The sequence below is a fragment of the Paroedura picta genome, chromosome 2, assembly GCF_049243985.1.
Source record: "Paroedura picta isolate Pp20150507F chromosome 2, Ppicta_v3.0, whole genome shotgun sequence".
In the NCBI taxonomy this organism is placed as follows: Eukaryota; Metazoa; Chordata; class Lepidosauria; order Squamata; family Gekkonidae; genus Paroedura; species Paroedura picta.
In genome coordinates this window covers 32,734,320-32,762,191 of record NC_135370.1, presented here as the reverse complement: position 1 = coordinate 32,762,191, position 27,872 = coordinate 32,734,320, and the positions used below count along the sequence as shown (strand labels likewise).

General features: G+C 46.2%; 1 long non-coding RNA gene across 1 annotated transcript in view; it reads left to right on the top strand.

Moving 5' to 3' along the window:
* LOC143829174 (uncharacterized) overlaps positions 1-27,252 on the top strand; it is a 69,647-nt gene extending 42,395 nt beyond the window's left edge. The window contains exons 2-3 of the long non-coding RNA XR_013228019.1: positions 14,992-15,082; positions 27,126-27,252. This is a non-coding gene — a long non-coding RNA (uncharacterized LOC143829174). The remainder of the gene's footprint in view (positions 1-14,991; positions 15,083-27,125) is intronic.
* Positions 27,253-27,872: the final 620 nt, after the last annotated feature.

The window sequence follows — 27,872 nt, the reverse complement described above, 5'->3', positions numbered from 1 at the left end:
CAGTATGAATATACCTGCAATTGACAGGTTAGGTTCCAACTCTCCCTGATTATTGGCCTGGGGGTAGTTGCCCGCATGGGGAACCTTTGGCTCGTTCTCCTCCGTTTGCCCCCAGGGGCAGGAAATCGAAACTTCCCGCCATTTGTTTTACTTGGTAATCATTGCCATGTGATGAAAACTCCCCAATCACCTTCCAGCACAATTTGAGCGCCCCCTCCACATCACACACACACACACACACACACACACACACACATATACATATACATATTTATTTATTTATTTATTTAGAATTACCACGATTGCATTGTAAAGCAAAACCATTACAACACAAACAAGAGTACCCGACACTGAAATGTGTGACACAAAAAGCTTCAGAGCATGCAGCTATGCAGCTACACACCAGCATCGGCCCAGCGCTGCGGCCACGTGCAGAATCGGCCTGAGTGAGAGTGAAGACCTGTGGTGTGATATGGTCACGGCTCTCTCTCTATTTTATAAGATATATGAGAAGGGCAGCAACATGTGGCACCTGACCTGTAACCTGAACCTGAGAGAGAGAGGTGTAAAGAGTACTAGGCAAACTGTTTGAATGGGGAGAGACTCTCACAATACCCACTTCAACAATCCCTGGAAGCAAACTTGTCGGTCACTATTTTCACACTGTTTTTTCTTTCCCACATTTTTCTACTGTTCCGTGTTGCTCGTTGTTTCACTTCTTTCATTATTGTTAATCTAAGTATTCTGTATTGTTCTGTTTTGTGTGAACCACCCTGAGCCTTTGGGGAAGGCGGTATATAATTATAATAAATAAATAAATAACAAACAAATAAATACACACACATATGGCATATCAATACCATAAAGGAATCTAATGACGACAGCAATGAAAATGAAACCAACTGAAACGCAAGGCAGCAATGCCAGCCTAAGGAATCAAAAGCCCAGGAATACCCATATCAGCTCATCCTATGAAGAACTTCATATTCACAACACAGTCCTAGACAGTCAATCAATGGGCTTACATGGATGTAAATCTGGTTTAGGACTGCCCAGCAAATCTGGCATGTTGGGGCAATTTGACCTTAGTGATCAGGTAACTGCATGGTAAACCAGTCCTTTGTAACATGCTGCCAAATATTATTATTTGAGTTTATTATTTATTATTTGAGTTTATATACCGCCGTTCCCAATTGGGCTCACGGCGGTTTACACAATAAAAGGATAAAAACACAATAAAACCCCATAAATACCCTAATGACATTACTATAATAATTTGATTATTTTAGAGGCAGAATTCTGTTTTCCTGCTTTTTTAGGTTTCTGTTTAGGTGTGGATATTCTTCTCACTTCATAGCAGGCAGATGAAACATTTGCCACGTCAAATGCATGGTGTAGTTACATCCCACTTAAAAATGAGTGTTCATGAACCGCCTGGGATTAGGAAGAAAGACTCCTTTGTTGGATTTTTATCTCCACTGTTTCCTTGATCTATCTTTGTATACTTTCGTTCCCATACCTGCTCCAGTAAGGGGGGGGGGGGAAATCAAATAAATTTAAGTTGACACATCACCCACCCAGAAGATCCTGTCAGTTAATAATTTCACTAGCAGAGAGGATAATTTATGGGCCTGACAAAAAATTCAATACGATACATTTAATTCCCTTATTCATTTGTTTTAATTAGACCACTTCTGCTTACACTAAGTAAACTTGAATTTCAACATTCAGATTGGCTGGCCTATATTGTACTTTGCCTCAAAACCTTCTTGGCATGGAAATTTGGGCGTTGGTGACCTGGCTGGCGAATTATCATCACTGCCACCTTGAGAAACCTGTGTTGCCTACAGATTGGTCAGTGCTTGATGAAAGCAAGGGTATTTAGGTTGAGCAATCTACAGCGTGGTGTGGGGAGAGGAAAGGGAAGGTGACCGTAAGCTGATCTGAGCCTCCTTCGGGTAGAGAAAAGCGGATTATAAGAACCAACTCTTCTTCTTCTTCTTCTTCTTCTTCTTCTTCTTCTTCTTCTTCTTCTTCTTCTTCTTCTGAGTGGTTGGCTTCTAATCTGATGAGCTGGATTTGATTCCCTGCTGCTCCATATGCACCCATCTGGGTAACCTTGGACTAGCCACAGACATGTTAGAGTTGTTCTCACAGAGCAGTTCTGTCAGAGCTCTCTCAGCCCCACCGACTTCACAGGGTGTCTGTTGAGGGAAGAAGAAGGGAAGACGATGGGAAGCCATTTTGAGACTCCTTCAGGTGGTGAAAGGAGGGGTATAAAAAACCAACTCCTTCTTCTATAAACAACATGATGAACTAATTAACAGTATTAACAGTTATTATTAACAATCTCTGAGAAGCTTGGCGCCTATACCTCATGTACACCTTTCTTTGTAAAAGCCTGCATGATATAGTTTTTTATTCTTGGGTTTCATGCCTGATGATGTAATGCAGGGGTAGTCAACCTGTGGTCCTCCAGATGTTCATGAACTACAATTCCCACGAGCATATGCTAGCAGGGGCTTGTGGGAATTGTAGTCCATGAACATCTGGAGGACCACAGGTTGACTACCCCTGATGTATTGAATGCAGATCTCATTATTTCTGCACACTTGGCCAATGTGGACTTGAAGGCTGACAAATAAATATGAAGCTTGCTTATATTGAATCAGACCATTTATTTACCTACTTTGGTGTCGTCTACAGAGACTGATAGGAGCCATTCACCACAGTTTCGGGCAAAGAAAGCTCTTTCGCAGTACTACTCAAGATCCTTCAGCCAGCAATGCCGAAGATTAAATCTGGGCCCTATTTCTTCTTGGCTTACTCAGAAAGTTTATATGTGGTGGCTCATGACTAAAATAATAGTTAAAACCAAAGCAATTGTAAAAAAATATTTAAAAACCTACAGCGTAAATGAAACACGGAGCAGTCTAAAAAGGTCTTCAGGCTAGAAGTGATTCACAAGAACAGTTCTGGAAGATGGAGCAACGTCATGAAATGCACCATGAGTAAAATGAAATGCTTTGGTAGATTCCAACAGGAAAGCAAGATGGTTGCCAGGAAAGGCTTAAAGAGCAGGGCATTCTACAAGCCGAGGGACACCACTGAGAATGCTCTGTCTTTGGCTGCAACCAATCACACCGCACTGACCTGGACACCTCAGGCAAACCCAAGCCCATCAGAGATCAGAAGTTAAACAGGACTGGCTAGCAGTTGGATGCGAGACCTTCAAGGATTTGAATGGAGTTCCTCCAAGGAGCACTAGGGGTCATGATGCAGAGGTAGACAATGGCAAATTGCCTCCAAAGTCCTTCACTTGCCTGCCAGACAATCCTTGGATCAACATAGTATCATTGATTACGGTGATGTGTAAACCACATCAAGACGAGAAAAGAGAATGAGTATTAGAAAAGGTGAGGATTCTTGGGAATGTCTCTGCCCAGTAATAAGATCTGGGTAGACTTTCTGTTTCTTTAGTCATGTGTAAGACTCAGCCATCTGCCATGAACCTAAGGGTAAGCGTTCAAGAGCTCAGCTCCTAGCCTTTGGATCATAGCTCATGATCATGACCCTGAAGGAGGCGGCTCTGGAAACCAGGGTCAGTCCTGGTGGATGTAGTCCTCTAATTCAGTGGTCCCCAACCTTTTTATCACCGGGGAGCACTCAACGCTTGACAATTTTACTGAGGCCCGGTGGGGGGGGGGTAGTTTACTCCTCTACTCTCAACCACTGCCCTAACGCTCTATGATCGCAATGGTAATGTTTAAACATCCCTTCAAAATAAGATACAGACACGCCACAACAATGAACATAAGGAACATTTTATTTTCATGGAAATTTTAACTCATGACAATGACAAATCAATGGGAACCCTGAGCTTGTTTCTCTGTAACGAGTGATGGGAGACAATGACACCCGAAGTGTGTTGTAAAGGGCGGGGGGGGGGGAGAAGGCGTCCTTCGGGGCCCACCTCCAATTAGTAGAAGGACCACAAGTGGTCCATGGCCCACAGGTTGGGGATCGCTACTCTAATCAACTATACTTGCAGTTTACTGCAATTTAGCATGCTTCTCCCCCCCTCCCCTGAATTTATTATTCATTTAATTGTATTTTTGGAAGAATCCTTGATACCATTGGAGAGAAGTCAGAGAAAAGCTGTCAAAACACACAAACAAATGTATGTTGAACATGCTTGAAGCATATCCCATCCATCTGTATCCACAGCCCTGTCCCATAGACACAATCTCATGCGGAACCCTCCTCCCCTCCCAATTCTGGTTTTGTTTCTGACACAAAGAACAAGGAGGGGAGAAATGTTAGATGGAACAGAAAACAACAAAACCTAACTGAAATGAGTTAGGACTTGAAAGGTTGGAGGTCTGTGCAAAGTGGACAACAGATTACAAAATTCAATAAACATTTATTGTGCGCAGCTTGGTGTAGTGGTTAAGAGTGTGGACTTCTAATCTTGCAAGCCAGGTTTGTTTCCTTGCTCCCCCACATGCAGCCAGCTGGGTGACCTTGGGCTCGCCACAGCCCTGATAAAGCTGTTCTGACTGAGCAGGAATCTCAGGGCTCTCTCAGCATCACCCACCCCACAGGGTGTCTGTTGTGGGGAGAGGAATGGGAAGGCGACTGTAAGCCGCCTTGAGACTCCTTTGGGTAGAGAAAAGCGAGTATAAGTACCAACTCTTCTTCTTTAAGGTTAAAAACACACACAAAGCCCACAGACCGTGACTGGAAAAGTATCATATTGACTGTACAATTTTACCTTTTAGACCCGGCGCATTTCGACCCTCACTGGGTCTTCCTCGGAGGTCTAATTTTGACACACAGACATCGACAAAAAACAAAATACATCGAGCAACCAGTAAAATAAATAAACAAATTATGAGAACATATTTTTTAGGGTAACAAAACAAATCGAGATGGAGCAGATGGAAAATGTCCATTTATCAGATAGCAGTCCCCTTCTTTCAGGCCGTCAAGAAATTCTGATGCGCTCATGAAATCAGGGCATACACAAAGACAGGGTTCCTCTCCCGCCCCAGACTAACTAGGCCCGAATACTACAAATCTATTTTTCTCCCTATTCAGGAATATTGTGCCCAAACAGCTTAAGCACAACAAGACTGCAGTTTTTACCACCAGCATGACCCTTCGGCTCCCTCATGACCCTTCGGCTACCATCCAGCACCTTGTGACATCCTAAGCAGCCTTACTCCCTTCTGCGACCCGGGAGGGGCCATGGCTCAGTGGTCGATAGAGGGAGTAGATACCAGGCATGTGTGGCCTTCACAAGAAGCGAATAATATGGAAAGAGCCATGCACACGGAGCAGCTCCGTTGTTCTACAACGGTTTTACAATGAGCTGTAAAGGGACCCAGGGGCGGCTGCAGAATTCCCACACCAAGTTTGCTTCCGTGCATTAGCATGAACGAAATGTAAACTCCATAGCCCCAGAATGAACTTGCGTTTGGCTCCGTGCCTTGGTTTGATCTGACAGAAAATGAGTTTCGCCTGGAGCAAAGCATAAACTGTTCCTTACCTTCACAGAAGGCCCAAACTGCAAGCTTGCTTAGTTCCCTTCCAGCGTTCAGATCTTTGATTAAACAAGTGGAGTTTCATGATCAGCCCCTTTGGATTTCCAACTTTCTCCTTCCCAAGGGCTCTCGGGGGGGGGGGGGGAGGTGATTTGCAGCATGAAGCAGGAGAACTCCAAAGCGAAGGCTGCTGGTTCAGACTCCTAAAACCTCTGATGGGATCCTTGCGCATAAGTAGCCCACATCGTGGGTTGCCGACTCTTGGTTGGGAAATTGCTGGGGATTTGGATGCGGAGTCTGTGGAGGGACATCCGTATAGTTTGGTGCCATCTATCCTCCAAAGCAGCCATTATCTCCAAGGGAAATGTGGAGATCAGCTGCCATTCTGGGGGATCTCCAGGCCCCACCTGGTGGTTGGGAAACCGGCAACCACATCATGGGTCTTGTGCTATTATTTCCCTCTAGCCATAGTTTAGAGAACCTCTTGTGGCGCAGAGTGGTAAGGCAGCAGACATGCTGTCTGAAACTCTGCCCATGAGGCTGGGGGTTCAGTCCCAGCAGCTGGCTCAAGGTTGACTCAGCCTTCCATCCTTCCGAGGTCGGGAAAATGAGTACCCAGCTTGCTGGGGGGTAAACGGTAATGACTGGGGAAGGCACTGGCAAACCACCCCGTATTGAGTCTGCCATGAAAACGCTGGAGGGCGTCACCCCAAGAGTCAGACATGACCCGGTGCTTGCACAGGGGATACCTTTACCTTTAGCCATAGTTTGCAACTGGTTTGCCTTGTCCACAGAGGAAAACAAAGTTGTGAATCACAGTCCAGTGGCACCTTTAAGACCATCAACGATTTATTCAAGGCGTGAGCTTTCGAAAGCTCACGCCTTGAATAAATCTTTGTTGGTCTGAAAGGTGCCACTGGACTCTGATTTTGTTTTGTTGTGATGCTTCAGAACAACACGGCTACCCAGTTGCGAATGGTTACCACAGCACGACGACAGAACAACAGCCAGCAAGATGTGGATGGAGCTGAACTCTGCTTATATTGCAGAAGGACATTTATTTACATTCTTGATGACTTATTTATACCCCACTTCCCCACCTAATTAACGGAGACCCAAAGCAGGGCACAGCATCATTAGCCCTTCCTCTATTTTATCCTCACACCACCCCTGTGAGGTAGGTTAAACTGAAAGAGAGGCCCAAGGTTACCCAGCATGCTTCCCTGGAAAGTAGAGATGCTAGCCTGGGCCTCTAAGATCCTAAAATTCCTTGCAAATCCTAAAACAAGGCAATATCTATGGAGTACCTTTCATTAGGGCCAAGTAATGGGGATCTTCTGCTGTCTGGCTCTCGTTGGGGCTGTCTATACTCCAGCCCCCCTGTGGCCTTTCTGTGAGCTCTTAGAGACGAATCATTTACTTCCCTACTGCCCCAGGTCTGCTTGCTACGGTGGCTCTGCTGCAGCCTTTCTCAACGTTTTTACCATTGACAGACCCTTGAAACATTCTTCAGGCATTGAGGAACCCCAGAAGTGGAGTGATCACGCAGAATATGGCTGGGAAGCATAGCAGTGTACACGCCCACCCAGGGCTCCTCCCCTCCCCACCTCCTCCAGGCCCATCGTCGGCCATTTTGGGAGGGAGATGGTTGGAGTGACATGACTACATATGGTCATATCACCCAATAAACATTTAAAATATATATATATCCATATATATATCCATTTGAGAAACCCTTCCAGGGCCTTCAGGAAACCCCAGGGTTTTGCAAAACTCTGGTTGAGAAAGCCTGGTTTATCCCCTCCTGCGGTGACCCCAGAAATTCGTGGGGTCCCCATCAGGGAGGGCTGCTCCTTCACTTCTAGCCTGGCAGAGTTGACATGCACAGCCCCCACCGCCTCTCCCCCCACATCTCCAAAGGGAGCATGATATCTATTGAACAGGGGGATCAATAAGGTGCGGAGTCACTCGTGGACTGAAACAGCAGCTCTTTATTAACATCCCACCAGAGAATTAACCTCAACAGCCCACCACCGCAACTTATATACCATGGGTGGCCAGACATCTGGAGACCCACAGTCTGGCTACCCCTGCTATGTATAGTCCAGAGTTCCCGCCAAGGCCTATGATTGGCCCATGTGAGTTCCCCAGGTTCAATCTGATTGGACCATCTAAACGACCCAGGATGGATCCTGTTTGTTGGCCAATGCAAACTAGTCTCCGATGTTTTTAATTGTACTTCCTGCTCTGCAGTTCCGCTATGCCACATCCACATCAGCACTTTATTATTGTTATTGTTGTTGTTGTTGTTGTTGTTGTTATATTTATTACCTGCCACCAGGCTCATGGCGGGTTACAAAAGTGCATAAAACTCCATAGCAAACCCCTAAAACTATCCCTTAAAAGCACAAGAAATACAATCACAATAAGATAAAAAGTATAATACATGCCAGATTCAGGGAACTCACTATACCCAGTCCACTAATACAACCTTCTTGGGGGAGGAAGGAAGAGGTGGGATAGCACATAGCAGCTTGAGCCATTCAGGGTGTCCAGCGAACACTTTTTGCATCCTGATGCCTGAAGCAGGTTCGGCCGCATAGAAGCCACAGCGTAGGATCATCCCACAGAAAGAACATATCTTCTCCTGGAGAACACTGCCAAATGCTGTACAGAACTGGCAAGCTGCATGAACAAGCAGAAAAGCAAACACTAAATCATTCTGACATTTTTCTGTGCTTGAGCAATGGGTTGCTGTTTGATTGTTGCAAATTGCTTGTTTTAATGCTCTAGTTTGTTCTTCAGGGCTTCGGGGTTTTTTTATGCTCTGCCTTGTTCTGAATGGCTTGTTTTTAAATTCTGGCCTGTTTTTCTTTGCTGACATTGTATTAATGGCTTATTTTAATGCTCGGGCATGTTTATAATGGCTTGCTTTTATTTTCAGGACTGCTTTTGTTCTCTGGCCTGTTTTTAATTGCTTGTTTTTATGTTTCGGCATGTTTTAATTGTTTTTATGTTCTGGGCTGTTTTTAATGGCTGTGTAATGTTATTGTACTCTTTGAAGTTGTGAGCCGCCTCAGGAAGAAGAGGTAGCATCAAATGTCCACGTCTGTGCGCTTAATCTGCTTCTAATGTGTTGTGACCCAGTGATTTAATGTCCTCCCAAACATCGTATTGTTAACAGCCCTTCTCCAATTTTGCACAATGAAGGCCACAGCTTCCTTGACTGAGTCAAACCCAACTGAGTCGGGTGTTTCCCTTTTCCTGCTGCCTTCAACTTTTCCTAGCACAATTATCTTTTCCAGTGTCTTCGCAGAATGTGACCAAAGTTCAGTTGCCTCAGTTAGTCATTTTGGCTTGTAGGGAGAGTTCAGGCTTGATCTAGTTTAAATCAACGCAGGGAGGAGTTAGTTTAGAACCTCCTTATTTGTCTTTTGGTCAGTCCATGAGATCTGCAAAACTCTCCTCCAATACCATATCTCAAAGGAACCTTTCTTGCTGTCGGCACAGGGAGCAGTTGGATTACCAGCATCCCTACAGTACAGAGCCAAAGGCCAGGGTATAGTCTTAATTTTGAAATTGAATAGAGGAACAACTTAACATTTTGAGACTGAATAGAGGAACAACCAATGAGGAAAATTCCCTTTGAAAACGGGAGATATCTGGAACCTGTTCTGGTTGGATGCTACAATAAACCAACATAATAAGAAGAGACTTTTTACTTTTCTTTTCTTTATATCTTGTATTTATTTTGTTAATATTCTTAGTAGCCTTGGGATAGGCACTTGGTTGAGGATAGGGCGGTGACCAGAGATGGCATCTGTGGATCCCGCCCTGTGTGTACGACCCGCCCCCTGGATGGACAGGATAAATAGGATCATCTAAGCTGGCCTGGCTGGAACAGTTTTTGGGTTGGAGAGATTATGCTGCCATCTGGTTCCTGGTCTCGATTCTCTATGGTTATTTGTGTAACTAAGAGGTTTTACGGGTTTTATATTGTATTTTATTGATTTCGTTTTGTGAACCGCCCCGAGACGGTTTGTCGTGAGTGGCGGTATAAAAATTCTAAACATATAAATAAATATTATAAATATTCCCGATTCCCAACAGGAGAAGCTTCTGGATGAACCCTAGCAGTGTCCTGCTGTGCTGCAAGAAACTTCTTCAAATGCACAATAAAATCAGAGCCTAGTAGCACCTTTAAGACCAACAAAGATTTATTCAAGGCGTGAGCTTTCGAGCGCAAGCACTCTTCGTCAGACGAAGAGTGCTTGCGCTCGAAAGCTCATGCCTTGAATAAATCTTTGTTGGTCTTAAAGGTGCTACTAGGCTCTGATTTTATTGTGCTCCTTCAGACCAACACAGCTACTCATTTGAATCTATCCTCTTCAAAATATAGCCACTGACGAGGGTGGAAAAGCAGGATCGATCGCTTCCCCAAGTCCCACTGGAGCTCAAAGGACAGCAGTAAGGAAGGCATGACTGCTCATTGTCTTACAAGCTAACACCAGTGGCTTGCCCCCCTGACTGGTGGCTATCTCGGAGTTTAATACTTTATACAAATGCGGGTGTCCGTGACAGAAAGCAGAGCAAAGTGCCCTTATTTACGACGAGTCCTCATTAAATTTAAAAGCATTCCACGGTGGCGAAGACCACCGCAAAAGTGAGGGCCACTTTCCCCCTGCAAAAGGACTAGTTAAGCACAGGAAGGAAGGACAAGAAAAAGAGAGCCAATGGTATTAAGCCATCTCTAATGGAAAGAACCCCCCCCCCCACCTCCATTCTAACCCCCAGGCATTTATGGTGCTCACAACTTTTCCTTCCTGGAGAGAATCATTTGGGCTTCGGGTCATGAGCAATAATGGTGGTGTGTTGTGAACTAATAGCACTTTGTCAAATGGTTTTCGGAAGGATGCAGAATATCTCGAGACGTAAACATCCATACGCCTCTCCTCCTCTGTTCCATTGTGGGATTGTGCAACTGAATGTCTGACCCGCATCTACAAGACTCTCCTGGGCCAGGTAAAACCAGGTGCTGCTATTAGTGCTCAGCAAAACAATTAATTGTCAGCCAATGACATGTGTAAAGTGAAGTTGTGTTTGTACCACACTGCCCACTGCCGCCTTTCAGCTAGGGACTATGCTAGCATTTAACTGCGATGCTGCCTTAATTATCTGTTTGTTTGTTTATTATTTACACTAGGGACAAAGCCAATGGCATTCAGGAATACAAGGGGCACTAGATTGGGGGTGGATGGAAGAACTCTGCAGATGGCCTCTCCCTCCCCTTGGGACCTTGAAAGGCTGCAGGCTGGAGGCCCCTGGGAAGGGAACTCACCGCCAGGGGCAGCTTTCACATGGCAGGGATCAGCAGCCTCTGAGCCTTGGAGGGAAGTGGAAGGAGGAGGGCGTGGTCAGTGATGGGGGTGGAAGGTGATTGGCTGGGTGCTGGACAGATGGGCAAGCTGGTTCGAGGAGGAAGCACTTAGGGGTGGGACAGCTGCCTGAGTAGGTGTTAAGCACTGAGTGGCACTTAAGCCATGAGACCAGCTCCTCCTCCTAGGCCTTACCAGAAATATTAAGTGGAACAGATTTACAGACCACCACTATCGAACCAGTTGTATATTGCTAACCAGCCTTTTTCAACCTTTTGACCAAGGAGGAGCCCCTGAAATAATTTTTCAGGCTTCGGGGAGATCCAGAAGTGATGCCAGCTGGCCATGCCTCCCTACCACGCTCCTCAGAAATTGCATGTCACCAGAAGTGACAGCACCACCTGTGTTAACAGGCAGGCTCAAGGAGAACTGGAGGGGAGAGAGACAGAATGTGGTTTAAGAGAGGAGTATGAGTGGTTTATGAGTGGGCGTGCACGCTCCACTCCCTCCCAGGTGCAGAAACCACTAGAGAGGTCACTCACGCTCACGAGGGGGGGAGCAATGGTAGCAACTGGTTCCCTAGTTTGTAGCTGAATCCATTAAGGTAGAAGGGGAAAAGTCATAGAATCATAGAGTTGGAAGGGACCTCCTGGGTCACCTAGTCCAACCCCCTGCACTATGCAGGACACTCACATCCCAATCGCTCATCCACTGTAATCTGCCACCCCCTTAAACCTTCGCAGATTCAGCTGTCAGATGGTTATCTAGCCTCTGTTTAAAAATTTCCAAAGATGGAGAACACACCACCTTCTAAGGAAGCCTGTTCCACTGAGAAACCGTTCGCTGGCAGGGGCTTATGGGAATTGTAGTCCATGGACATCTGGAGGGCAGCAGTTTGACTACCCCTGGGCTAAACAGACTGACAGGGTCTCATTCTAAAGACTTTTATATCACCTGCTACCTGGAGGTGGTGGAGATGGATCCTGGGACCATTTGCATATTAAGTAGATTCTCTGCCTTACGGCATCTTGAAGATAAATAAACATTGATGAATAAACAAATTGAGCTTTGGTGACCTCGCCTCATCAGGGGCATGAAGTGTACATCAGTACAAGATAGAATGGGAAAGCCTACTGTGGAATGGCAGCCAGCTCATGGCAACTCCACACAATCCCACCTCATGGGACTTTCAAGACAAGAGATGAAGAGAGATGTTGACCATTACCATCCTCTGCATGACACTCCCCATCTTCCATCCAAGTCCTAACTTTGGATGGCCCTGCTTAGGTTCCAAGCTCTCAGGAGATCAAGGTTATTACAGCTGCTAGGAGATATTCATATTTATCTTTGTTCATACTTACTAGCTTTAATTAGTTATTAGATCTGGCCTCTCTTTGCAATGTATCTCCAATCCGCTTTGCTGTAACTTCTTAAGTAGGTGATATAAGGTAAAGGTAAAGTGTGCAAGCACCAAGTCATGTCTGACCCTCGGGGTGATGCCCTCTGGCGTTTTCATGGCAGACTCAATACGGGGTGGATTGCCAGTGCCTTCCCCAGTCATTACCGTTTTACCCCCCAGCAAGCTGGGTACTCATTTACCGACCTCGGAAGGATGGAAGGCTGAGTCAACCTTGAGTCGGCTGCTGGGATCAAACTCCCAACCTCATGGACATCGCTTCAGACAGCATTTCTGCTGCTTACCACTCTGCGCCACAAGAGGCTCTCTGCGCCACAAGTAGGTGATATATCTTAACACCGCCCGCGGCATCCACGGCGTCGCGGACTAAATAATGTGCTAAGAGCTGGGGGGAGGAGTTAGGGCGGGCTCTGTCCGTGATGAGGAAGGGTGCCTATTGGCCCCTTCCTCCGGACTGACAATCGGAGGGGCGAAGTGCCTGCCGATTGGGCCCTCCGATTGGCCGCCTGCCGGCAAGGGAGCTACCACGAGCTGCGCGCAGCGAAGCACCTCCGATGCATCAGGCCACCGGCATGCCGTGCCTCCCGCCATGCCTCCCTTGCCGCGGCTCGCGGTTGCTCCCTTGACAACTCCCTTAAACAATTCAAGATAATCCAATCCATTGAGGGCCACTCCCAACTCAAGATGGATGGGCAGAGTAGAACAGAACCAGATCTAATCAAGGAAGGTGCAGTGTGAGACCAGATAAGCAGAGCTAATTAACATCAGTACAGGATAGGTCATGCTGACCAATTAGGAACTCAATTCAAACTTCAGTATACTTTAAAGGTGTAACTCTCTTTAGGACTAGACTGATAGTGTTAAATCCACTGGGAATTTATAATGCACGATTTGTTGGGTAACACTGAGTCATGACCTTGCACAATAACGTCGTTTCTCCTCTGTTTTTCAGAAGACAATACTAGTCTACCCCAACTCTAGGGAGTGGAGGGGATATCAGCCAATATTTTTTTTTTGCTGGGGTGGGCCAGGACAATACGTACGTGCAGTAGAAATATATAGCTAATAACCACAGAACCAAAGAATTTTTAATGTTAAGAGCTGGAATATCGTAAATAAATATTAAGATATAATAAATATTATGTTACTAGGGGCCAAGCCTGTTGCATTCAGGAATACAACGGGTGCTAGATTGGGATGGGGTGGAAGAACTCTGTGGCCACTCCCTCCTCCCTCGGGACCTCTGGAAAGGCTGCAGGCAGCTGTCCTGGTCCTCTCTTAAAGCTGCCCATGGCAGGGCTGTGGTTTGCCAGTGACTGTGGTTTGGGATGCTGGCATTATTCATTTATTTGTTAGATTTATTGACCGCCACCCTCAGCCAGTGGTTTACAACAAAAGAAAACCATAAAAGCACCATAAAGTAGTAATAATACAATTACCAAAACTAATCCCTCTAAATCGCAAGTCAGCTTAACAGACCCGTCCCAGCCCAATGCCTCAGGGCTGATGCTTGGAAGAGGAGCCCAACAGATCTTCCTCTCCTGGCCTCATCCAAACACCTGGCCAAAGAGCTCTATCTTGCAGGCCCTAAGAACTGCGATAGCTCCAACAGGGCCCTTAGCTCTTCTGGGAGCCCATTCCACCAGGTGGGGGCCAGGACCAAAAAGGCCCTGGCTGAGGCCAGACGTACTTCACGTGATTCAGTGATCACCAACCTGTTGGAATTTGCAGAGCAAAGAGCTTTCAGAAGGCCATAAGGAGCTGGATGGTGCATTGGGCCCAGGCTACTGTCTGGTACGATTTGATACTACCAATTCGCTTTCTTGGATTCGCTGTCTTGGGCACCAAAAAAATCAGCATGACAGGCTGATTTAAGTCGTCATCATCCAATCCTATCCAATCATCATCATCAATCCTACACTACTCATAGTCTGGAACAATGTTTTCAATAAAAATGTCAGCTCTCGATTCAACAGTACTAGGAATGAAGCCTAAAAACCTTGGTCTGTTGCACATTTTCTGTTTACGCATCCAGGGACAGGTTGGAGGGCGACCATCTGAGGTACTTGGTGTCGGTGTCCGAGTGCGCCCAGCTTTCCTACGCTGCTGAACAGATATCCCTTGGCTGTCGAGACACACAGCTGGCCCCGAGGCCGAGAGCAGGGGATGGAGTTTGAAGAAAATAAAAGGAAACGTTCTGACAGGAAATGACAAAGCAGTCACCATATTCTGGAAGAGAACGAAAGCGGGGGGGGGGGGGAGGAGAGAAGTTCTTCCTAACCACAGAGGGCTGCCAGATCTCTGTAGGTGAGGTTGATGAAATAATAAAGCATTTCCCGTGTGTGTTTTTCATTACCCGATTTTGTTTTTCTTCCAAGTGCTTGTGGAAAGAGAACAGAAGCCCCATGTTGCAGCCAGGACTGTAATGGCCACCTCCCAAGGGGAAAACAGCTGCATAAAGAGGCGGGGAGACGCTCAGTGGCATTGATCCCAACACCTCCCTAATGGAAAGAATGATTTGCTAAGTCTGCTTTGTACTCCTGCTGCTCCGTAATTAGTAGTGGGGGGTGAGGGGATAAGGATGAAAGACCTTGCTCCCAACTGCTTTGAGAATGGGCCAAGCCGGAATGTTTCCATTGTATCTCCCAAACAGGTAGCCAGAATCCAGTGGTTTAAAGAAGAGCCCTGGACTGTGGAGTCGTCCTTCTGAAATCAATCAACACTTATTCTCTGCAAATGAACTGGTATGATGTCAATTGGTGGAAATGTGTCTCTCTTGCAGGATATATTTGTGTTGAATCCCAAACTCGTTTCTTTTTTTTTTTTAATGAATCTAGTCAAGGGCCAAGTTCAACAGCCTTGTCGATGATCTTCCAAAGAAGTTATATTAGGATTAAAAAATGAGAGGAAGAAAAGCTCCCGAGTGCCATCCTCAGTACCGAAAACTGAAACAGTCCAAAACATCTGCTGCTGCCTATGAGACATTAATTAGCTACGATCCTGTGAACAAGATCCATGCCTGCTAGAGAGGCTCTGCCAAGCCTTCTGTTGGCCTCTGGTCTGAGTTACAGTTGTACATGCATGCTTCCTCCTCCTAGTTCCTCCTAGGTATGCAGATGAGGCCCCTTCCTAAACATCAATAAATTGCATTCTGTCACCTTACTGCAAACCAAACGTCTGAACCGTGATTTAATCCTGATATAGAATTCCAGTTTATGGGCCAGAAGGAACTCCCAGTTTGTTGACACACTGGGGTTTTCTACTTTCAGATATTTAAAATAATCGTCCGTGTAAAGGAAGAAGACAACAAAACAACAGAAAACCTTTCTTATCCAGAAATTTCGTTGAGGGGCTCTAAATCCATAAGAATTTGGTCTGCTTGGTTTAAATCTATTAACAGGCTTTCAATGAGCCAGTAAAAGCAGTAGAGTCTGGCTCTAGCATAGGCTGACAACAGTGGTGCCAGACCACTGTCAAAACATAATGTCTTCTCTCTGATACTGATAGGGGTTCAGTAACCTATATGATCAACACAATTTATCACAAGATTCAGGCAGTGACAGCACTTACTTGAGAACAGGCTGATAAAGCTGCAATTATCTTTTTTGGAGGCTGTTGGTCATCCCAGCTTCTCTGTTATCTTTTGTAAGGATTAATTCTGTTTTTCTTGTCTTCTTTGATATGGTAATGTTTGTGTATAAGTATGTTACTGGAAAAGGGTTGGAAGAGTGATCGTCTGAAGTAGATTAACTTATTGTGACTATATATTTTTTAATTTCACACAATTTAAACCAGTTATTGCATTTTAAAATATCAATACATCCCATAGTCAACATGCCCCCATCTGTAGATACTAAAATCTGTGGACTGGGGTTCTGTAGACCAACGGGAGATTGCCTCCACAGCAAACTCAGTTTGTGTAAAAAATGGAAAAGATAAAAAACTTAAAAAATAGAGGGGAGCTAAAATCACCCAAAGATTGAGATTTGTCTCCACAAGTGCCTCTATGGGTCTGCCAAGAAAGTCTGAGATGGTAGCACTGCAGGTGACTGGGGGAGGGACTATGGGAGCCATTGACCTGGTTGGGCAAGAAAGCAGATGGTTGGGCAAGAAAGCAGAAGATGAGGGCAGAGCAGCAGCAGGCGGGAATGGATGGTAGGCCAGAAAAGTGGGGAAGGGGGTGGGCAGAGTTGGAGGGGAGTCAGTGGGAGGGTGGGCACAACAATTGGGAAGGAGATGAAGGAGAAGCCAGGGTGGCATGGAGTGTATAAGGAGAGCACCCTCTGGCACCACTGCCCAGGGAAGACCAGACAACCCCCTCCCCTTTTTCCATGGTGGTGATCCATGGCCTGGGGACCAAGCCCTATGAGGAAAGGCCTGGAGAAAAGGAGGTTGAGAAGGGACATGATTGCTCTCTTTTAAGTATTTGAAAGGTCACTTAGAGGAGGGCAGGGAGGAGTTCCTGTTGGCAGCAGAGGATAGGACCAGCACTAATGGGTTTAAACTATATGTAGAACAATAGTGTCTAGATAACAGGATCCCCCCCACACACACACACAGTCAGAATAGATCAGCAGTGGAATGTGCTGCCTAAGGAGGTGGTACGTTCCACCTCACTGGCTGTCTTCAAGCAGTGGATGGACAGATACTTATCCTGGATGCTTTAGGCTAATCCTGCATTGAGTAGAGCAGTGGTCCCCAACCTTTTTATCACCGGGGACCGGTCAACGCTTGACAATTTTACTGAGGCCCGGGGGGTAGTCTTTTGCCGAGGGATGTCGCTGCCTCCTGGGCCCCTGCTCCACTTGCTTTCCAGCCAGTGCACCTGATTTCCTGCTGCTCACTGGGGGGCGCTGCCAGCAGCAACTGCACAGTGCTACGCCGAGGGGGAGCCCCAGCCATGGCGGCCGCTGGAGAGCACCAAAGGTGAGCCGGCGGTAGAGTGGCAGGGCAGCCCCCGAGGCAGCAGCCGGAGCGGACAAGTAGGAGCTGCGGCCCAGTACCGACTGATCTGCGGACCGGTACCGGTCCCCGGACCGGGGGTTGGAGACCACTGGAGTAGAGGGTTGGACTAGATGACCTGCGTGGCCCCTTCCAATTCTATCGTTCTATGATTTCTATGAATACAATGTAGAGGGGTGGTGCTATAATGGGACAACCTCTAAAGAGGCATCTGAGTCCAATGCCGGCCCCAGTATCAGAACTGCTTCCCTGTTATGAGTGCTGCTAGCAGCACTGTAGGGTTGTGTCCTTTGGAGATCTTGCACAGAGACACTTCTAATAAATAGTTTATAAAAGACTGATTAATGGTTTATAGATGGTGTGAAAAATAGTTAATCAATTGCACTAGATCACGACGGAGTCCAGCCTTTCAATAGGATGCTTATAACTATGGTTTATGACCTTTTAATGTCTCCTACTTTTATCATTATAATCACGTGTCTATAACATCTATTTTGCACATAGTTTAAAGATTAATTGGGTCATTGCTGATGCTTCATTGAAGGCAGTTAAGTCTATCTCGATTACCAGTGTAGCGATGCAAGAAAACATCTCATCGTTGGAGAGGGATTCGGGCAAATTTGGTTTTGTTCCTGTTTTTTAGATGTTTCACAACACTGTTTTTGTATTCTGCTTCAGTAAAGAGATTGAAGCAGACAAATCTCTATACATAAAATCGTGACCATACACCCTGACAAAATGCTGAAGGTTCTGAAGCTTCCTGTTGGTGGAATCTCCCCCACTCAGGGCCAATTGCTGCTCTTGCTCAGGATTCTGCGCCCCCCCTCCCTTCAGGCCTGCTGTGAAGGGAGCCTCTAACAGCCCCTGACTTAGGGGAGGGAGGCGTTTCCAAGAGCAATGCAGGGGAGTCTGAGGGCATGCATGGGCATTCCTTTTGAGGGGGGAAAGCTTTCCCCTTCTGCCTAACCATTGGCTAACAGGGAGGCCACAGACAAGCCCCCTCACACTATACTGCTGTGGCTGGCCTCACTGCTGGAGACAAGCCATGCACGTCTCTTCTCCACTCTCTGAACCTCTGAGGCCTACCATGCAGGATTGTTGTGCAGATAAAACTGGATGCTGTTGCAGGGGTTATTTTACCTCCTGTTTCACCTGCACAATAACCCTGTGTGTAGGGCCTCAAGTGTTTCATCTCCACAACAACCTGTGTGGGAGGCTCAAATGTTTCTTTTGCACAACAGCCTGTCCATCCTCCAAAGTAGACATTTCTGCCTGGAGAGCTGATATTTATAGTCTGGAGATGAGCTGTAATTATAGAAGATCTCCAGGCCCCACCTGGAGGTTGGCTACCCCTGGGTTGGAAATATTCCTTGAGGTTTGGAGGTGGGGCCTCATAACGGTACAATGCCTCAGAGTCCTAGCCTCCTGCAGAGGCAGATTTTTTTGCCTGTAGAGCTGATCAAAATAGTCTAGAGATGAGCAGCAATAGTTTGTATTTTTGGAGCAAACAGACTGATAGACCAACTGGATAATAAAGACGATGGTAGAGGCTTGCAGGCTGAGGTTGGGATGGAGTGGTACAAGGGTCCTGTGAGTCTGGAAAGTGCAGGAAGATCTAAATAAGGACTATTTAGACCCTGTAACTGTAAATGGGGAACAAGTAACTGGCTGGAGAGACATAGGGGCTGAAGTGACTTTGCTCAAACCTGGACTGATAAATAAAAATCAGTATTTGCCAGGAAGATCCTATGAAATCAAAGGCATAGGTGGTCCAGAATTTCAAGTTTTACAGGATTTCAAGCTTTACAGGAAAGTAGACAGTAAGACTTTGGGGGGAACTTTTTTATTAGGCAACAACTTGGTCTTTCAGACAACAACAGAGACTGTAGTTGCCAGCAGTAGGCCTCAGGCTTCAGAAGGGCAGACATCACCAGCCAAGCAACAGACTATGTTAGCTAAGCCCAGTGAGAGTGAAGTTTGGAAGCGAGGCTTCAAACAGGCATCATGCCTCAGAGTCCATCCTCCAAAGCAGCCCTTTCTGCCTGAAGAGCTGATTTTTATAGTGTGGAGATAAGCAAGAACTCCAGGGGATCTCCAGGCCCCACCTGGAGGTTGGCTATCCCTGGATTGGAAAAATTCCTTGAGGTGTGAAAGTGAGTCCTCAAAAGGGTATAATGCTTTCACAGCCACCCAACCAGCCTCATAATGCCCCTGGCCTATTTCGGGTCAGGAACACATTTCAGAGAGGAGGTAAGATTGTCAGATAGGTGTAGGTTCATGTTCTGGAATGCCACACTACCTAGGTGTGCATAAACCTGATTTGGATCAGGATTGTCATGCACAGAGAGACCTCCTCTTAGGGTTGCCAGCTTCCAAGTGAGGCACAAAACCCACACCAAACCATGAGCTAGCACCTGTTGTATTACAATATGCAATGGGTTTTACTACTAGTATAATATATATTTATAAATAATCTTTCCATTAAAGATTACTCCTTTTTAAACCTCAAAGCGCTATCAGTCTGGATCTGTGCCTCATCCAGAAAGGCAACTAATAACTGCATACTTTCAAAATGCTCTGAGTCTGCAGCTCTAATTTTCTGGAGGGATGCAAGCCAAGCGCAAGAGTCCCAACAAAAACCCATAATGCTTTACTGAATTATTTTGTTTTAAAAATTTTGTTACCCACCCTGAGCCCTTGGGGATGGGTGGGCTATAAATAAAATACTATGATTATTACTACCCATTCAAATTTCCAACCTGGTTGGAGTCCATTATTAAAGTATATGGAACTAACTATGTCTGGAACGGTTTCAGCAGCTTTTAGACTGCAGATTATGAGTTAGCAAAGACTGATTTGAAAGAATATTGTATTCTATTCTCCCCACCCCAATGTTTTACATAGATTTATGAAGCTGTTATTCTTTCTTTGCAATCAAAGCACTACTAATATTTAATAAAGATCAAACACTGAAGACTTAGAGGAGGCGGAGGTCATACCTAGGTTTTCGATATTATATAAATTCCCCCTTTTCTATTCTGCATTCATACTCTATATCAGTGGTCCCCAACCCCCGGTCCGGGGACCGGTACTGGTCCGTGAGTCAGTCGGCACCGATCCGATGCTACTCCTCCTCGGCACTGCTGCCTTGGGAATGCCTTGGGAATGCCCTGCCACTCTGCTGCCGGCTCACCTATGGTGCTCTCCAGCATCCCCCTCAGCATGGCACTGCACAGCGGGCGACGGGAAGTCTGGGGCACCGATGGGAAAGCAAGTGAAGCAGGGCCTCAGACGGCGACGTCCCTCTGCAAAAGACTACCCCCCCACCCCCCGGGCCTCAGTAAAATTGTCAAGCATTGACCGGTCCCCGGTGATAAAATGGTTGGGGACCACTGCTCTATATAACAGGAATTTGTTATAGAAATTTATACTGGATTTTTGTTTGTTTATCTTATATAGAATTTAATGTATTATGAAATATACGGAAATAAAGGAAATTTGAAACTGGGGAAAAACAAAATTCTAATTTCCATTTAATTCTCATTACTGTCCATTACTGCTCTAGCGTCATATACAATTTCTAAACAGGAAGGAAGAAAATGAAGCTGTTTCTCATCCACTTCCGGCTAAAGAGATAGAGACAACTTCTTGTTTCCTTTCTTCAAGTGTCTCCCTTTCCAAAACAGCTTCCTTGGCCAAGGCGAATGGGCCATCCAGTGAGCATGGGGCAGCCACTGCATCAAATGACATATAGCGCTGCATGATTTTCCTCCAAAAAACCCAATACCCAGGGTACCCCGAGGGTCTCTTGTCCTTTCAAGCAAATGATTTGTATACTTTCTCATTGCTGCCTTGCAATAAATGTCTCGTTTAAGAAGGAAGCCTGCCTGCATTGTGAAAAGAACTGTGGCTTCTTATCAGACAAATCTTGGCAACCCAACCACAGAGGACTGACATCACATTGAGAGCATGCCTGCCACGATTTTAGAAAAAAGGCTTCAAATGCAATCTACAAAGCACTTAATCTGTCTCAGAGTTGGCTCCAGCTATCATAAACCAGCCCCTTTAACCCCCCCCCGCCTACGCACACAAACTGTTCATGCAAACAGCCCGCTCAGATGGAGCAGTGTAATATTGGTGCGACAGACGCACAGCAGAGCGCTCCTCCCTTCGGTAACATTGTAAGTTGCAATTTTCCAGTTCATGGAAGTGTAGCAGGGAAGGTACTCTTTGCTGAAATGGTAGCTAAGTAAGCACCACCGCCACCGCCCCACTCGGATCTTTCCCTCGAGGTACCGATTTCACTTACATTACATTAGGAAACCTGCTCTTCCAAAGATCACACAAATGGGAATTTACATCCCTGGAATCTGTCCTTGTTGCTTCTTGAGCTGAGCCGTTCTTTCTCATCCTATCTCAAACATCCAAGATCTTTCAGTGCCCTTCCTTCTTGGTGAGAGAGAGAGAGAGAGAGAGAGAGAGAGAGAGAGTGCAGGTGGGGGGGGGGTATGCAACCTTGCATTACAATTTGCATCTAGGCAAAGATGGAGGGAGGGTAGGAACATAAACCGTTCATTGGTAATTACAAAAAGGGGACCACCGGTGTATAATTGCTACATTGGGATATTAACACTGCATTCCTAAACAGGATTATTATGCCCTTCTAAGATGATTAACTTCAATGGATTTAGAAGGACATCGGTTTGCTTAGGTCAGCACGGTAAATTAGAAGGTGGCTAGCCCACATTTATCAAGATACTTCAGCCTCCACTCCACTATATACTTTATCAGAAAACAACTGCAACTGGTACATCTCAACTAGAACGGCAGATCCCCTAATGAAACCATGGCTTTGCTTCCACGCAGCGGGGTGTCTTCCCCACCTCCATGGACAGCAGTAAAAAGGAGAATCCAAATAACATCATGGCCAATCTGTGCATGATTTGTCTAGCTCATGATCCCCGCCGCCCCCTTTATTGTGGAGAAAATATAAAACTTTATTTTTTCCAGAGCAAAGTGTTAGGTGTCACAAACCTGGAATAAGCTTCCACAGAATGCAAATCTAGCTGAGACATTTTTTATAGAGAAGAGTTCAGAGAGCTGTTTTGTTTCATTCAAAGTGGGCATATCAGGACACATCGGAAAAGGAAAAACTTTGCTAAGAACAAGTTACTAAGTAATGCCTGAGATTCATATAGGTGGTTCTCCAGATGTTTGTGGACTACAGTTACCATGAGCCCCTGACAGCACCATGCTAGATGTCCATGGACATCTGGAGAGCCACAGTATGGCCACCCCCGATACAGGCAATCCATCCTGCTACAAGCAAATGCACATTTTCCCACAGAGAACAGGCTTTTATCTACAAAAGAAGGTCAGAACATATCTGCCAACAGGCAGTCGACACCTTTTGATCTAAGATATAATATCCAATTTGATAGAGATAGCACTATGAAGGACAGCACCAGTTCTCTTGGCAGAGCCAGACTCCAGCTGCACCAGTAGCAAAACAACCTAGGAACAGATTTATTTTTATACCACCACTCCCCAACAATAAAAACCCATAAAAACAATATTAAAATCCCCAATTAACCCCCTCAACAGCGAAACTCCCTGCCCCTTCCCAGCTCACAAATCAGGGGAGATCTTCCTAGGAGGAGCTGATGGCCTATGTGAAGGGCCCCTGATCTTCCTTGCCCTGGCCTCAACCAAAAGCCTGGCAGAAGAGCTCTGTGGAACCATGAAAGCTCTAACAGGGCCCTCAGCACTCCCAGAAACTCATTCCACTAGGTAGGGGCCAGGACTAGGTAGGGGCCAGGCGAACCTTTCTTGGGCCAGGGACCTCCAATAAATTCATTACCGCTGAGCGTAAAGCCCTGTGGGGGGCATAAGTAGACAGGCAGCCCCACAGGTATGTGGGGCCCAAAGCACAAATGACTTTAAAGATTAACACTAAAACCTTGAAATTGATCCGGGCCACAACTGGCAACCAACGCAGCTGCCGCATTTTTTACCAGCTGCAATTTCTAGGTCAAGGCCAAGGGTAGGCTCATGTAGAGCAAGTTACAGAAGTCTAGTCAGGAGGTGACTGTTGCATAGATTAGCGATCCCCAACCTGTGGGCAGCGGACCACATGTGGTCCGTCGACTAATTGGAGGTGGGCCGCGAAGGACGCCTTCTCCCCCCCCCCCGGCCCTTTACTTCATCCCCCCCCCAGCCCTTTACAACACACTTCGGGTGTCATTGTCTCCCATCACTCCCAGATGGGACTATCTCGTTGCAGAGAAACAAGCTCAGGGTTCCCATTGATTTGTCATTGTCATGAGTTAAAATTTCCATGAAAATAAAATGTTCCTTAAGTTCATTGTTGTGGCGTGTCTGTATCTTATTTTGAAGGGATGTTTAAACATTACCATAGCGATCAGAGTCAGAGAGCGTTAGCGCAGTGGGCCTCAGTAAAATTGTCAAGCATTGAGTGGTCCCCGGTGATAAAAAGGTTGGGGACCACTGACATAGATGACTGTGGCTAAGCAATCTGAGGACAGGTAAGGTACTAGTAGTTTTGCCTGGCATAAGTGCGTAAACATCAAGCATGTTACTCCGGTGACCTGGGCCAGTTGAACTTCTTTGGGACTGGGGATCTAGGGTAAGTCTTGCTCACTAGATCTTAAGTTTCTTGCGGGGTGGGGGGATATCATAGAGGAGGTGGTTTTGGAGATACGAAGGTTCCAGACCATTTAGGCTTTAAAGGTGAGAACCAACAACTTGAACGTGATCCAGTCTCCAATCTGGAGTGAGTGCAGCTGTGAGAGCACTGGTTGAATGTGTGCTCTCCACTGGGTCCCTATGAGCAGGGGTAGTCAACCTGTGGTCCTGCAGGTGTTCATGGACTACAATTCCCATGAGCTCCTGCCAGCAGTTTGGCTACCCCTGTCTATGAGGATCTGTGTAGCCACATTCTGGACCAACTTGACCATCTGGATGCTTCCCTGTAGCCACCACAGGGAGGAGGGATAGAGTTAATTTCTACCTTCAACGTGACAGAATTAAGCTCTTCACCTCCCAACTCCCCTTCAGCCCTTTCAAGCGTTCCCTCTTTTCCAGCTTTATGATTTTGTAGCTTTATAGAAGGGCTCAGCAGTAAAAGGGAAACAGATGGGGAAGGGAGATTTCCTGGCTGCTGCCATCTTGGCCAAATTGTCATTGCGTCCGCGCCACTGTGCAGACATGATGGCACAGGGGGCAAAGAGCAGGGGTGAGGACATAAGCAATAGCCACAAATAACTCAGGAACGGAGGCGTGTGGCTGCTATGCTCCCCTGTTCCCACACTACTTGCTGTGGCTACTGTGGTGGAGTGTATTTGCACACCTCCATGTGGACGTGGCTCCTTTCATAGGAATGGGTATTCTGCATGACTCTAGGCAGGCTTAATTCAGATACAAGCATGCACTTAAGAAGCCCCTAATGTGTAGTTAGCTTTCCTGATCTAACATTCAGATTGTTTAATTCCTGGCCAGAGGTACATCTCAATGACTTTTTTTTTTTGGCTCCTGATGGGTACAGAACACAAGTAATACCATCAAGAGACTCTTTGCCTCCATTGCATCCTTTTATTACACCATAACTGCTCGCATATTGAACAGAAAATTAATCCATGATTGCTATGTAGGTAGTTAAAGGAGGAAGGATTCCATGAGCCCATTAAACTATCTTACCCAAAGATAAGCAAGTCGCAAGCAAGGAGGCTCTCCGAAGAAGAAGCTTCCCATATTTACAGTTTTTAAAGAAAATTTCCTAGCTGCCCCACTTGAAAACGGGCAAACATTCTTGGCTAATTTTCTAATCAACTCATTATCCTATAACTCTAAACACCATACAACGTTATCGATACTTGTATACCTTCTTAAAATACCCAAAAGTATTAGTTCATTCTTTCAAATTTTTATCGTAACAAAGCCTATCTAAAAGTCGCACTTACAAGTTCTTCTTAGGCCTATTATGCACGGCCGCAGAAACGGTGGCATGGAGAACGAGGAGGAGGAAGAAGCGAAGCAAACCGATTATGCACGGGACGGAACACAACGGCGGCAAAACCCAGAGTATCCGATTATGCACGCAGATACTCCAGAGTCGCTTCTGGTTTCGCCCTGGTCCCAGGAAGCTCCACTTTCTTCCGCATCTCGCTAATGTGGCTTTTTTGGCGGCATACGTTGACTCTGCACCCGGTTGCCGCCTGCAGCGTGCATAATTGGTGATTTTAGCCGCCACCATTCCACCCCGAATGCAGACTTTCCACTCCGTGCATTATGGGCCTTACACATGAATGTTAGCCCTCAACCAATACATCCACCTGTTAACTACACCTTCACTTCTGCGAAGCATTTGGATCAGTGGCTCTCAACACGGGGGCTGCAACCCCTTGAGGGATTGTGCAGCGGCGGCAGTGGCATGGCTCTGGCCTCCTCCGCACTGCCTCGAAGTTCATGGAAGCCGTGGAGATCACCAGGGCCGCACGGAGGAGGCCAACATGACGGCAAACGCTGCAGCAAGGGGCCACTGCGTGTGGGCCCACATATGTGCTTGTGCCGCTGCCACCCCTGCTTGTAGGGGTAGTGGCATTAGGGGGGTTGAGAACGGCTGATTTAGATGCTTCTGGCATTTGAGCCCAGTTACATATTGACATTAATTAAAAGGGTAGCCAAACTGTGGCTCTCCAGATGTCCATGGACTACAATTCTCATGAGCCCCTGCCAGTATACATGCATATTGAGATGTACCTTTCACCAGCATATGCTGGCAGGGGCTCATGGGAGTTGCAGTCCATAGATATCTGGAGAGCCACAGTTTGGCATCCATTCTCAACCGCTTTTTGGCCACAGCCTTTTAAAGAGTTCTTCTCAGGTTCCAGGACCCCCTGCGGTAGGCTGGCCACTAGCACAGCAAGCTAGGCTAGAGAAGGCCTAAGTTAAGGTGAACAAACTGTGCTGGATGTACCTTGTCTTATATATACACGAGACAGGTTTGGATAACATTCATCCAAGAGATGCATGTGTGCTTGTGTTTTTATCGTGAACGCATTCATTCCAACACACACAAAAGAATGGATTACATGACCTCTTTTTCTTTCCCTTGACGAAGATTGAACTTTCAAGCAATTAATGTTCTTTCCTGAAATAAACTATTGAATCTTTTTGCCTAAATTTCTGAGTTGGCCTATTTTAGGCGATGCATGACATCACCTACGTCTTCGCTTTCTCTTCCCCACGCCATTTATTTGTTTGTTTATTTGTTTAATTTATTATATATATATTAGTCACTGGCCAGAGCTGGTTGTGATTCTTCACAAGGTATCTGTTGCTGCGTTGACCTCTCCTGGCTTCATTGTCTCACTTGATGCCCATGGTATTCCATGTAACGGATGATATATGCCTTGGGATGCGTTTCAGAGCTTTCTAGCAATATACAAAGCCGTTTCTCTGCATAGCTGTGAGTCGTAATGTCGATTGTTGTTTTCGAGCCTTCCTGAGCAGGCTGGGCTTGTAAATAAAAAAAAAACCTTGTCCTCAATAGACTTTTATGCGGTTAAAGATTTTGACTGATTGATTAACTGGAAAATGTTTGCTAGCAGGCTACTGAGCGAGTGGAGACGGATTGCACGGTTCCCATCAGTGACCTAGAAAAAAAAAAAGCATATTATTTCAGTCCTTTTTAATAAAGACGAATGCAGCAACCTCCCAAGCGTCAGCCGGCTTCCATTTCATTGTTCCAACGTTTCTCCCCTTCCCCCTTGGTGTGTTTCATAACCTCTCGTTTGCTTATTACAGCTGGTAAACTTCACTGCGTTCCTGGTCTCCACCGCAGTCTATGAAAAGTCGGCCATTTATTGCACACGGTCCCCTGAACAGAATTTGTCCTGCATGCTGGAAGCGCCTTCAGAGGGAAGTGTTTCATCAGACGGAGAGCACCTTGTCTAAAAAGGTGAAAACTCCGGTCAGCATCAGATGTCTTTTCTTTCGACTTCTCCGGACTAACAAGCGAAGACGCTCAAGCACCTTTCTGTTTGACTCACTGCTTGGTTGCAAGCGGCAAACAGTGTCCTTGAAGGCATTGAGACATTATTCGGGCAAGGAAATGTAGGCTGCCATCCTTCCCTGGGAGTACATCCTCTTGGATTCTGTTATATCACTGGGTTCAACCAGGATACAGACATTTCAGCTCCAACGTGGAGAGAGCTTTTAGGAACCAGTAGGGAAACTGAACTGAACGGCAAGAGGAAGAATAGATTCAAATGAGTAGCCGTGTTGGTCTGAAGTAGCACAATGAAATCAGAGTCCAGTAGCACCTTTAAGACCAACAAAGATTGATTCAAGGTGTGAGCTTTTGAGGGCAAGCTCTCTTCGTCATACTAAGAATGTTATGTATGTGGGCGTTCTGTGCAGCCAACCCAGCCAATCAGGAACTTATGGACAAACTGGGGGGCAAGCCTGTTGCAGTCAGGAATACAACAAGCACTAGATTAGGGGAGTGGAGTAGAAGAACTCTGCAGATGACCTCCCCCTCTCCCCCCCCCC